We start from the raw sequence: 12,361 nt of genomic DNA, 5'->3' as shown, positions 1-12,361 counted from the left end.
CCTTTGCCAGTTTCCCTGGTGTAAATGTTTCCATGGCTGATTTTAAGCTGCCGATGTGACTTTGCTGAAAGTGCCTTTGGGGAGAAATGGGTGCTGTCAGCTTGTGAGAGCTGGTTCTAGCACACCGCTGCCTGAACAGTGATTGGGCAGGGGCTGGGGGGCACATTTCAGAGGACTTGCCTCCAGTCCTCCTCCAACCCGACCCTCGACCCTCCTGGTCCTGCAGTCTCCCAACCCAGCACTTCAAGACAGCAATATATGAGATGCCCAGAAGCCTGGAGTTTTAAGGTGTGCTTCTCCCTCCAGGGAGCTTCTGTTACTGTCCAATCTCCTAAAGGTTGTAATTTTCAAAACCACTATTGTTTGCCATCTCTAATCCCAAACTAAATTCTTTCCCAGCTTCTTCACTTTGAGTCATGATCTCAACTCTTTCCTTTTCTCCCAGCCTTCGACTCCAGCTAATCTCATTTCCCCATCTGTGTGCATTGTAGAGTTGGTTGTTGAGCAGGGAAATTTGGTACCATGACGAATCAATGCTTCAGTTGGGCATTTGACTGGGTTCTTCCCCATTTTCTTGAGAGGTTAATGAGGAGGGAAGATGACAAGTAGATGAATTCATAAGCAGTCAAATGGTTTCTTTTTCTTTTTTTTAAGATTTTTATTCATTTGAAAGGGAGAGAGACAGAGAGAACACAAGCAGGGGGAGAGACAGAGGCAGAGAGAGAAGCAGACTCCTGCTGAGGTGGGAGCCCGATGTGGGGCTCGATCCCAGGACCTGGAGATTATGACCTGAGCCGAAGGCAGATGCTTAACCATCTGAGCCACCCAGGTGCCCCCCGGTTAAATGGTTCTCCACTGACTGCTGATCAAGCGTCTATATGCACTTGGGGACCAACTGCTATTTTAATTGGCCTTTGTTCACACCTTTTAATTTGGCATCAAAGAGTTTGTGGTTATCAGACAAGAAGCTCCAAGCAAGGCACAGGATGGGGAGAGATTGTGACTTTAATTGCAGGCCACAAAAAACCCCTGAAATCTGCAACATGTTGGTAGACATGCCAAGTGTAACAAAATACAACTGGTGAAATGGGATAGACGTGAAGTTCTTTACGTAGATTTAAAAAAAAAAATCTTCCCCGAGCTGGGATGAGGAAGATGTGGTTTAGCAACAGCATGGGTTAAACAAAAACAGGGTTTAAGCTGTCTGTGAACTCATGGTTAGTCACTATGATACGGCTGCCAAAAAAATCAATGCAGTTTTGGGGCTACTAGAAAAATCCCTAAAATAAGGACGGTGATTTTCTCCGGGCTCTGCATAGATGTGACCACATCAACGGCACTATTGGCCCAGGGGCCCCGAGGTTTGATAGGCTGCATTCTAGAGGAAGGACATTCAGGGCCCTGGGAGCCTGGGGACTCTGTCACATGACACGGAAGGGAAGGGACAGTGGAGTCCTGGGAAATGAGTACAGGATTGCTGGTTTCAAATGGTTGTAGGGCTGCCATGCAAAAGATGGACCCCACTCTTGCATCCAAGTCAAGGATTAAAAAAAGTGCAATGGAAGGACAGGACGAAAGAGGGTCTTTACATTGTGCAGATGACACACTTTTCTAGAGTATTTGCACTCTTGCTATCTTGCTGACATCTCCCAAGACAGAAGTCATTCCCATTTGGAGGATGAGGAAAAGCGACTGAGCGGCTTGCCTAGGCTCACCTTTATTAAGTGGCAGAGGCAGGACCAGAACTCGGATTTCCCATTTTAACCCAACAAATGCAAGTCGGTGCCAACTGCTCTGATCCCATCAGGGAGCCTCCCGCTCTGGCTTTGTCTCCACACATCCAGGTTATTTCTGTGCCAGAGATGATAGCTCAGATGAACACTGCTTTTCTGTGTGGCCCCACTATCCTGCTCAAACAGAAACTTACATGTAAGCTCATCAGTTTCTAGCCAGGCAGCACGAAAAGGAATACCAGCCTTTGATACATTAATATGTGTAATAATGACGGCGATGTCAACTTTTATTTTTAAGTTATCTCTTAGGACACATTTAATAAACATGAAAAGAATTGACCATAAAAATCGACAATAAAAAAAAACTGACTTTTTTTTCAGCGAGAAAGTATAAACCCAGTACTAACAGTTGCTCTCTTGTCTATTACCACCTTGAAAACAGCTAAAACTTCCTGTTGAACAGGCTTCTTCACCTGCCAACCCCCAATCTGCTCCTCTTCGCAAATCCAGTACACAAATTTGCTTTATGTAAACAGATGTCAAAACCATTAAACAAGACAATGGGCCCCATCTGTACCCAGCAGCCATCAGCTTTCATTTCAATGCGGATTGGATAAAACAGCAGTTTAGATGCCTTGTCAAGCAAACAGGGTGCCACCTGTGTGTGAAAAGACTTGAGGAAATTAAAAATAGATGGAAAAATCCTCAGCAGTTAAAATGCTAATGACAACAACTTTGAGGTACCACTACAAATTGACTAAATAAGCCAAGACACCAAGAGAAAAAGAATAAAATCCTATGTGTGTGGCCTTGAAATGAAGCTGGGACAATTGCCGGGTGATTCCGAACTGGCTTTCTGAAGGCAAAGTAACTCCCGTGTACGGACCTGGTTCCTCTACTTTGGGAAACACACCACATGCATTAAAGGGGGAGAGCATGGATCATTTGCACAAAGACGTTCATACCTGTGCTATTTGTAACAGTGAGATCGTAAAATCAGAACAAAATCCTCAGAGCACTGCTTGGGGGGTGGGGGGTTTCTAGGCAATATCAATAATGAAAAACTCGATTAAAATATGTGCAGTGGTCATACATAAAACATCTGTATAAAAATGTGAAGTGGCAGGGAATGAAGCTCACATCCTGATTATAATGACATAAAAGTGCATCTACATTTAGAATGACATATAGGTAAAAGATCTTAAGTTCTTTGACTGTTAAGTAGGTTAAATATAGGAAAATATCAGTGACTTCCATACAGACAGCAGCCAGCCCTCTTTCCGTTGTCCACCTCGACCTCCGTGTGTGACACAGTCCTCCTTTCTGTGCTCTGCACGTAGCCTGGAGAGTGGCCAGTCCTCTGGCCCCAAAGCTAGACTAGAGAGCAAACAGGCCCTGGAAATCCAGATGTCCAGATCCTCTCCACAATCAGGACTGGGGATGAATAGGGGAGAGAGATATCCCAATATAATCTGCCAAGAGAGCCCCAGGACTAGACAGTTCTCTTCAACTGCAGACGGTCCTCTAAGAGAGTACAGCGTTGGCAGCATGGCAGGGAGCCTTGCCCTGCTGGGACCCTGAGTGTGTGTCCTCTTCCTTCCTCCACCTCTGCATGCACACCGAGGGGCTCACTTCTGAGAACTAATAGCACTTCCCTGGACTGACCCTGGGCCAACGCCTCACATGCATGATGAGCCCATTCAATCCTCATAACACACCCAAAAGGTAGGTACTGTTATCATCCATCCCACGGATGACGGAGGTGAGGCTGAGCCGAGTGACTTCCGGAAGGCCACACAGCAAGTACAGAGCAGAGCTGGGGCTCTGTACCCCCACACCCTGTAGTGATGCAGGGTCTCAGGCTGCCCGTGAAGCCGGCCTCGCTCGCCCCATAGACACCCCCAGGGTACTGTCCTTTGGGGCTCTAGATTCTAATCGTGACAAGAACAGACTGTTGGATCTGCAATATGGTCTCAAACAGCACCTGGTCCCAAGGCTACCTCAGCCTGGCTGTGTGCCCATGTGTCAGTACAAATATTGACAAAGACTCTCTCCTTGACCAAACTTCAGTCGGGTTCCTTGGAGTCCTCCTCTCTTCCGTCTCTGCCCTCATGGAGTCCATCTTTAGCAAGACTCCTGCTAGGGGGATTCGTCAGAATTCCCCACCTTCTACAACTGATTATTCCTGATATCTGATGGAATTTCTCATCCCCACCCCTCCATCCCCAGTCCCTAGGTAATATCGGATCGCCCTGGCCTGCCTTCAGCAGCAATCCTGTTAGGTCCCTTTAGAAAAGAATTACCCTACAGTCTTAGCAATTTTTCCATCCACTAATTTCTCACCCTGCTCCTTGGCTATAAATCCCTACTTTTCCTTGTTTTATTTTCACGTCTTTCCCTTATGGCAAAACCCCATTGCTGTAGTCCTCCTGAATAAAGTCCGCCTTACCATGTTTTACAAGTATCTGAATAATTTTTCTGTAACAATGTAGACATAAGTAGATGGATACATTGCAAGGCTCAGTCCCATCCCAGTGAGTGGAGACCTCTGGGGCTGGGTCCAGCCGCCTGCCCTTTTTACTGACATCCCAAGTGACTCTGATACTCACCCACAGGCATCGGGGGTGTGGATGGGACAGCGGGTTTGGCACTTGTCTCACTGGAGAGAATTGAGCTTCAAAGAGGCTGACTCGTGAGGACTCTCCTCCGGGACCGGGGTCTCCCGATTCCCTGGCTGGAGGCCTCTCATTCCCGGGACGGGTCCTATAGTTACAATTGGTTCTCAAACACGGGACCTTCCTGGGTATCTCTGAGCCTCTTATTTCAGAGCACAGTAGTGGTTTCTGTTTCAGTCTCTTGTTACTCAAGCCCATTATTGGGAAACACACAGAAAGAGAAGAAACAGGTGGTTTCAGTTATTCAGAGCTCAGAAAATTGGGGGGGAACCCTGGTCTTTTAAAACTCTAGCCATGGTCGGGAATGCTGAGCACAGCAGCGAGAAACCCCCAGGCTAGAGTCCTTCTCCTGCCATCTTCCCAAACACTACTCCAACTGGGGGAGGATCTTTTTCTTCCCTGGTGAGAAAACCAAAATAAAACACTAAGGGAAAACCCAACCCCGAGTGTTCTGAGCCTGGAGGGAGGCAAAGTTACTGTTAACCTTTTTAAAAGAGAAAGGTCTCGTGGACCCCAAGTCAGGCATAGAAACTAAGCCAGGTGGCCTGGCTAGGCCAGGAAAGAACTGATCCATAGGGTCTGTTGTGGGACACTATTTGAGTAGGAGGCCCTGAGAATAGGGGTTTATGGGCTTAGCAATGTGCCATCAAAAAAAAAAAAAAAAGGGATGCATGGGTGGCTCAGTCGACTAAGTGTCTGCTTCGGCTCATGTCATGATCCCAGGGTCCTGCATCAGGCTCCTTGCTCAGTGGGGAGTCTGCTTCTCCCTCTGCCTGCTGCTCCCCCACTTGTGCTCTCTCTCTTTCTCTCTCTGACAAATAAATAAATAAATAAAATCTTAAAAAAAAAAAAAAAGGAATAGAAAGAAAAAAGTACCTCCGTCCTTCCCACTGAGGTACGGAGCTGCACTCATACACGGATTCCTGTCTGCCCTGAAAGGTAATTGATAAGGAGACCACTATGCAATCGAGGTCGTAGAAAAACTCCGCAGATTATATGCATACTCGCTGTACAAACACACTGCCATGGCTGCAAGTAGGCTGTAGACAGAAAGGGAGACACAGCGAAAATAAACCAGCTGTATTAGAAAGGTAATCAAGTTCTCCTTTTTAATGGGTTTGGCCTCAATGGTGAATAATTCTCAAAAATCACTTTGACTACCTGTATAGATATATTGGAGCCACGCCTGCAAAGAATGGGGTGTCCACCACCTACATCCAGCCCCGGGCGCGTTCCCTAGCAGCCCAGCAGGGAGCGGAGGAGCCACAGTCCTGGGCTCTTGGTCTGCAAAAATCACGAATTGGGCTCCCCCACCCCCCACGCTGGGGATAAGTCTATGTTTGACATAAGAGTCTTCAGCCATTTGTGCCTTTAGCTCTTATTTCATTGAGGTTTCCGAATCACACAGGAAGTCAGAAAAAAGAACAGCAACCCACTTCTCCACAGCTTCACCACAGACTCGAGGCAGGAGGGTGAGCGCGAGCAGTACCCAGAAATGTGCTCTGTGGCAGGGGGTGAGGGGAGTGCGGGGGCCCTTCCCCTCCCACAGGGCTGAGGCTGGAGGGCTGTTATGTCTACACCCAGGTCTTTAAGAGCCTCCAGAGCTCCCCCCCACCCCGGACTCTATTCTTTCCTTCTGTTGACTGAGAATTTTCTCATCCCTTACATGCACACACACAAAACAATAACATTTGATTCTTTTGAATCACATTCAACTTCAATGCCAGAATGATCCTTTGATAACTTGGCCAAGTCACCTCACCCGTGGGGACCTCAGGTTTCTCATCAGAGAAAGTGAAGAGATTAGGGGATAGGAGGGTGTTTCCAACAGGCTCTTGAGCATGCATATTTCAAACTGTTAAAAGTGATAGCCTGGGCCTGAAGTGGTTTAATTCTGCATTGTTTGGTGGAAAATGTTTCAATGTTTGTGGAACCCCCAAAACACTTTTCAGGGGACCTGAACTCCAGGGTAAAGCTGCAAGACCAGATTAGATGCCTCCCAAAGTGCCCTCTTAGATCTAAAATTCTGGGAGCTAAAATCATTAGCCACAGGAAAGCCCCTGGGTTGTTGTGGGAGAAACGAGAGGCTGAGAAAAAATATGTGAGGGGTGGGAAAATAGAAAGACCAAAAAGAAAAAAAAGAGAGAATGACTTGGGATATTGATATCATGGAAAACAGAGCAACTAAAATGATAAACTCATTGGTGGTGAGAATCAGGGCTGAAGGGGATTATAAATGATCTGGCTTTTTTATCTCCTTTGTTTTGTAGGTGAGGCCAGAGATGTTGAGTGACTTCCCCCAAAGACACAGAGCTGAACTCTTGATTGTGGGAAACAGAACAGGGGCCCTCTGAAGGGTAAAACCACAGGACTGTAGTCTTTGTTGGGAGGCCCATGTTACCCAGAGTAAATCCCCTGGCAGGTGTAAGAGGCCAAGTGATCTCTTACAGACCGACCATGCAGATGACACCAGTCAGGTACAGAGTTACACAGAGGAGGAAGCCTCTGTTCGCTAGAACCTTCCACATCCGTACCCAATACCTCTCTGATCTTTACCTCACCCTGCCCACCACGGGCTGCCTTCTTAGGAGAGGCTTCTTCTAACCCAAGCCTAAGGTGCTTGCCTGCCTAGAATGTGGTAGACAGGGCGTCTACTTTCAATGGTGGCCTTCAGTAGGAACTCTTCCCACACACATGCAGGACCAAATGGCAGTTCACAACGCACTTGCCCTGTCTCCTCTCTCTTCTCTCGGGAGGAGGTGCTGGCCCCTTTGCAGGGCAGGGGATGCTGGCTCCGAAAGGGTGAATGAAAGCCCACACTCAACAGGTTGCAGAAGAAGGGTCAGAATGGAGGCCTCCCAGCTGGCGGCCAAAGGAGGCTTCCAGGAGGGGTAGGTTTATGCCACATTAGGGAGTAGAAGCAGCACATCTTCCAGGTCTACCTGCCCAGTCAATGCATCTGGGACAAATGCTATTACCAACCTGAACTTCAGCGAGCCCACCCACCAAAGTTGGATGTGTGAACACTGTCTTCCCTAGAACCATTATGAAGATTAACAAAGATAATGTATAGAACAACACTTGGTGAACTTTGAACTCCTAACATCAAGGGTTGGTCATGATCACAAGTGGTCCGTGTTCCTCTGGTTTCTCCAAGCGTCTACACAAACACTTCGATGACAGGGCCTCAGCCTTGTCAAAGGCAACCCATTGCTTCCCAGTTTTGGACCATTTTTAGTACCAGAGAGTCCCTCCCTATGATGTTTTCTATAGCTGCTCCAGCCAGGTGCCAGTTCTGCCTCAGGAGCTGCCATGCCTGAGCTCCCCCCCACCGGTTTGCACAGCCAGTCCTGGTTCTAAACACAAGACTGCAACACATGACAATTTGCAGTGGACTGGGCTGTTCCTAGATCATTCTATACCCGGACCACCTGCTATTCATACACATTATAAGGCCATCCTCAAGAAGCCCATAGAAATGAGTTTGGATGAGCCAGGCTGACATCAGTGATGGCAAGCAGACACCTCCGGAGGCCACTGAGCCATTCGACAGGGGCACAGGGTGGGGGGCGGTCAAGCCTCCCTGGGCCTGCCTAGACCTGCCTGGCCTGAGTTGGCCCTGAAGCTCCCAGCTCTCTCGGTCTAGTCTCAGGTTCTTAGGACTTTAGAGCTGAATACAGGCTTTGAAGTTACATCCCCCAAGATGCTCTCCCATAGTCTCGCAATCACAGCTGTGACTCCTGTTGGCCACTCAGTCCACTCTGAACTCTGGTCCCTGCTCATCCCTGCACTGAGCTGGCTGCCACTTCCCCCTTGGTCTCCACGGCACCAGCTGAGCAGACTACCCTCCCACTCCCGGGTTCTATTCTCGGCTGTCAGCATTGCCATCAGCATTGCCATCGTTTGTCAAGTGTCTAATTGTACATGGCCATGTGCCAGGTGAGGGGAATGTAGAACCCTGAGCACAGGCTGCCCCTCTCACTGCTGTGGCCCACGGCCCTAGTCCTGTGGGCAAATACTGCACTGGCTGTGGACGGGCATGGCACACGCAGTAGATGTAGGGCTCCCCAAAGGTGGGGAGTGGTGCTGAGTGCATCACTTGGTGCGGGGGAGAAAAGGCCCAATAGGGGTGAGGCACGTGGAGCAGAGGAAAGAATGCAGCCCCACCAGGCAGGCTTCTGGGCTTCCCATGTTCAAGTTCTAACGCCCAGGACCTCAGAATTGACTGTATTTGGAGACAGGACCTTTAAAGAGGGGCTTAAGGTAAAAGGGGGCCATTAGGGTGGACCCTAATCCAGTATGACTGGTGTCCTTATAAAAAGAGGAAATCTGGACTCACAAAGAAACACCAGCTGCATGCAGAGAAAAGACCAGGGTGAGGACACAGTGAGAAGACAACCATCTGCACCCCAAGAGAGAGGCCTCGGAAGAAACCAACCCTGCTGACATCTTGATCTTGAACTTCAGCTTCCAGAACAGTGAGAAAAAAGGTCTGCCACTGAAGTCACCAAGGTGGTTCTATCTTATAAGCAGCCTGACACAGGCAGGAAATCTGGCTTCTGGCTCCCACCCCTCCCCTACCTGGTAACTGTGAACTCTGAGAAGCCATTTCTACTCCACTGCCTCCCTGGTGCGGTGCTCATCATGGCCCCCACGGGACCAGCCAAGAGGATCAGAATGATGTAGGATGTAGCGTTGGATGGGGTCTAGGAGCTCTCCCAGACTGGTGGTTTCCAAACCCGCTGCTTCTCAGGGGTATGCAAATCCAGGAGGCCTACTTGAGATCTGCCCATCAGAATAAATGGTGGTGGGGGGGGGCACAATGGAATAGGAATCTTTATTTCAACCGGAAGGATGTTATACTGCAGGTTGAGAATGAATGCATCACAGCTGATGAGGCTGATGCCAGGGAGGGAAATGAACTCCCAAGTCAGATGCTCAGTGCAGGGCAAACAAAGCTGGGACCAAGGGGAGGTCTCCTCATCCAGGCTGCTTCTGGCTCTAAGTCTTCCTTGTGCATCCAGGGCAGAGTAAGGGGAACCAGTAGAGCTGTCCTGGCAGGGACTGCACTGGTCACCCCTTCCCACTGCCCCAGAAACCCCAATGCTGCAGGCTAGAGGCACTTCCTAGGCCGTGTCATCCTGTCCTGGATGCTTAGAAGGAAGACTCCTCCCCTGCTCCTTCCAGCCCCTTCCCCCTCACAGGACAGTCACTCTCAACTAACCCTGAGACTGTGACCAGGTCAGTTCCCCTCTTTGAGCCTAGAGCCCCTCTGTACAGAGAGAGAAAGGCTGGACTCTCAGGTTGCTTCTGGCTGGAGGTGCTGACCACAGCACCTTGGGGCTGGAAGCCCATGGAAACGTCTTCCTGGCGCACCTGGAGAAACGGATCCCCTTGGGACGTGTGGGCAGGGCCTTGTCATAACCACGTTTTCTAGTTTCTGTCCTTGGCGCTTTGACCTCTGGGGCCTTGCTGATCCTGGAGGGACTGGTGCTAGCCAGTTCTTGAGAGCATAACTTTCATATGCAAACCAACCAATCTGGAGCCCCCACCGCCCCAATCACCTCATGTATTGGACTCACTCTTCAGGCCACCAGCCACCTGCTGTAATCACCCCAGGGATAGGTACCACACAACTAGGGACAGCCCCTGTGTCCCAGAGCCTGCCGAAATTATTCCACCAGTTAATTCTAGACCTGCTTTCCCCCCCCCCCCCCCCGTGCCTCCTGACCTACACTGGTGCTTCTTCACAGGGTCCCACTGCTTAGCACGCTCTGCCTCCTGTTTCTTGGGACTAGTGAGTGTAAACTTCCTTCATGAATCATCTCTGTGTCTGCGAGTCTTACCATACAAATCCTGCTTAAAACAAATCCTGAGTCTCCTCAAATCAGGCCTGCCATGGCCTTTTCCTCTGGGCCCGTGTACAACCCCTTCTGGGGTTCACATCCCCTCTGGTCTATCTCCTGTGTGATGTACAAATATGTTCATTGTCTATGCGTACCTCCCATAGAGAAGGTTTGGAACCCCTGACCCAGTCAACTTCCAGTCTGGCAATGGAATGGCCTTCAAGGCCCCCATGAACCCCTCAGCCATGGGGTCTTACTGCCTCAGGCACCAGGCTTTTCTGCTTCTAAGGAGCTAGAAAAGTCTGTATTATGCTCACCACAAACCTGACTTCTCCCAGCTGCTGGTCCCCAGTTGGATGCCTGGCCTCTGAGGACATTCAGAATTAGCTCAGTCCCATTTCAATATGACAACCCTTCAGCTATTTTCAAAGCAGTTCTTGGTTCCCTTAGAGGCATTTCTTCTCCTGTCTAAACATCTCCAGTTCCTTCCTTGTGCTCCAGAAGCTGAGAATCAGGCTTCTTGCGATTCCATGGCTCTAGAAGATCGCATCTGAAGGCCCATCTCTGAGAGTAAAGCGCATAGAAGACAGGACCCGGACCCAAAAAGATGCCTGACCTCCACTGTATGTGAAATCTTTAATTTTGAAATTTTGGTACAAACTTACGAAATATGCTAGCTGCGTGGAGCTGCTGGTCCTCTTCCAACCCCTCGCCCAAGGCCAGTTCCTCTGGACAGCTGGGCGACTCCCTAGCTGGAGGGGAGGAGCTTTCCTACCACAACTCACAGCATCTCGGGTAATGGTTACCATGGGAGAGTGGATGCCTGAGCCCCACATGCCCGCTTCTAGTGTTTCATGAGAAGCGGGACATTCAGATTTTTAATGTGAACTCTTTAATCTTTAAATATTGGCATACATTTACAAAACATAGTGTAAACTAACAAAAACACGTCTTTGGAATGGCTCGAGCCTCGGGACAACTAGTTTGCATCCTGTCATGAGTGCCAAGTCCAGCCCGGGTTACCCTCCCCTTCAGGACATCATAGTCCCTCAGCTCCCCCCACCCCCATTCTCTGACCATGGCTCCTTAATTTTATGTGTCAGCTAGACTGGGTGGGCTATGGGGTATCCAGATATTTGGTCAAAGATTGTTCTGGGTGTTTCTCTAAAGTTTTTGGATTAGATAAACATTGGAGTCAGTACACTAAGTAAAGCAGATTGCTCTCTCTCATGTGGGTGGGCCTCATCCAATCAGGCGAAGGTCTACTAGAATTAAAAAGGCTCACCTTCTTCTGAACATGAGAGAGTTCTTGCCTGACACCCTTCTAAGTGTGGCATTGACAGTTTCCTGCCTTTTGAACTCAGATTAAAACTTCAGCTCTTCCTGAGTCTTAGGCCTGTTGGCCTTCATTTTGGAACTATACCATGGGCTCTTCTGGGTCTCCAGCTTGCTGTTGCTGATCCATATATACTATTGGTTCTATTTCTTTGGGAGACCAACAGACTTTCCTTAACCAAAGGAGAGCTATAAATCTGAGGAAGAAACTAAACATTGTATGAAATGAAAACACTTTTTCTTGCTCTCTGCCTGACCATTTATACCATATTTCCAGTGTTAAATATAATAACAGTAACAACTACCATTTATCAAGCACTTTTTGTGTTTCAAGCATGATGTTAAGTTATATATATATAAGAATTTACAGGGGTGCCTGGGTGGCTTAGTCTGTTAAGTGTCTGCCTTCGGCTCAGGTCATGATCTCAGGGTCCTGGGATCCAGCCCCACATGGGGCTCTCTGCACAGTGGGGAGTCTGCATCTCCCTCTCCCTCTCTCACCCCTGCTCGTGCTCTCTCTCTCTCTTGCTCTGCTCTCTCCATCTCAAATAAATAAAATCTTTAAACAAAAGAAAAAGAATTTATATATATTTATAAATTAATATATATTTTATATGTTTTTATATGTTTATATATTATTTATATACATTCATAAATTTGTATAAATTTATAAGTATATATTCTTATATATAACATATATAACATAAATATATGTATTAATAAATATACAACACAATATATATTTATATATTTTATATATTTATATATAAGT

At 48.1% G+C, this 12,361-nt stretch overlaps 1 protein-coding gene across 7 annotated transcripts in view; it reads right to left on the bottom strand.

Annotated features, from left to right (window-relative positions):
* Window positions 1-12,361, bottom strand: part of PTK2B (protein tyrosine kinase 2 beta) — a 121,799-nt gene that overhangs the window by 67,586 nt on the left and 41,852 nt on the right. For 2 of the 7 annotated variants that reach the window (XM_011218671.3, XM_002914415.4), the window contains exon 1: window positions 4,343-4,559. The exons of the other annotated variants lie outside the window; for them this stretch is intronic. The gene's annotated coding sequence lies outside the window, so the exon portion shown is untranslated. Of the gene's footprint in view, window positions 1-4,342; window positions 4,560-12,361 lie in introns of those variants that run through there. 7 annotated transcript variants of the gene reach the window in all.

The sequence above is a fragment of the Ailuropoda melanoleuca genome, chromosome 5 (assembly GCF_002007445.2).
Source record: "Ailuropoda melanoleuca isolate Jingjing chromosome 5, ASM200744v2, whole genome shotgun sequence".
In the NCBI taxonomy this organism is placed as follows: Eukaryota; Metazoa; Chordata; class Mammalia; order Carnivora; family Ursidae; genus Ailuropoda; species Ailuropoda melanoleuca.
Note: the sequence above shows the minus strand (reverse complement) of the source record. Positions and strands in the feature narration are given on the sequence as shown.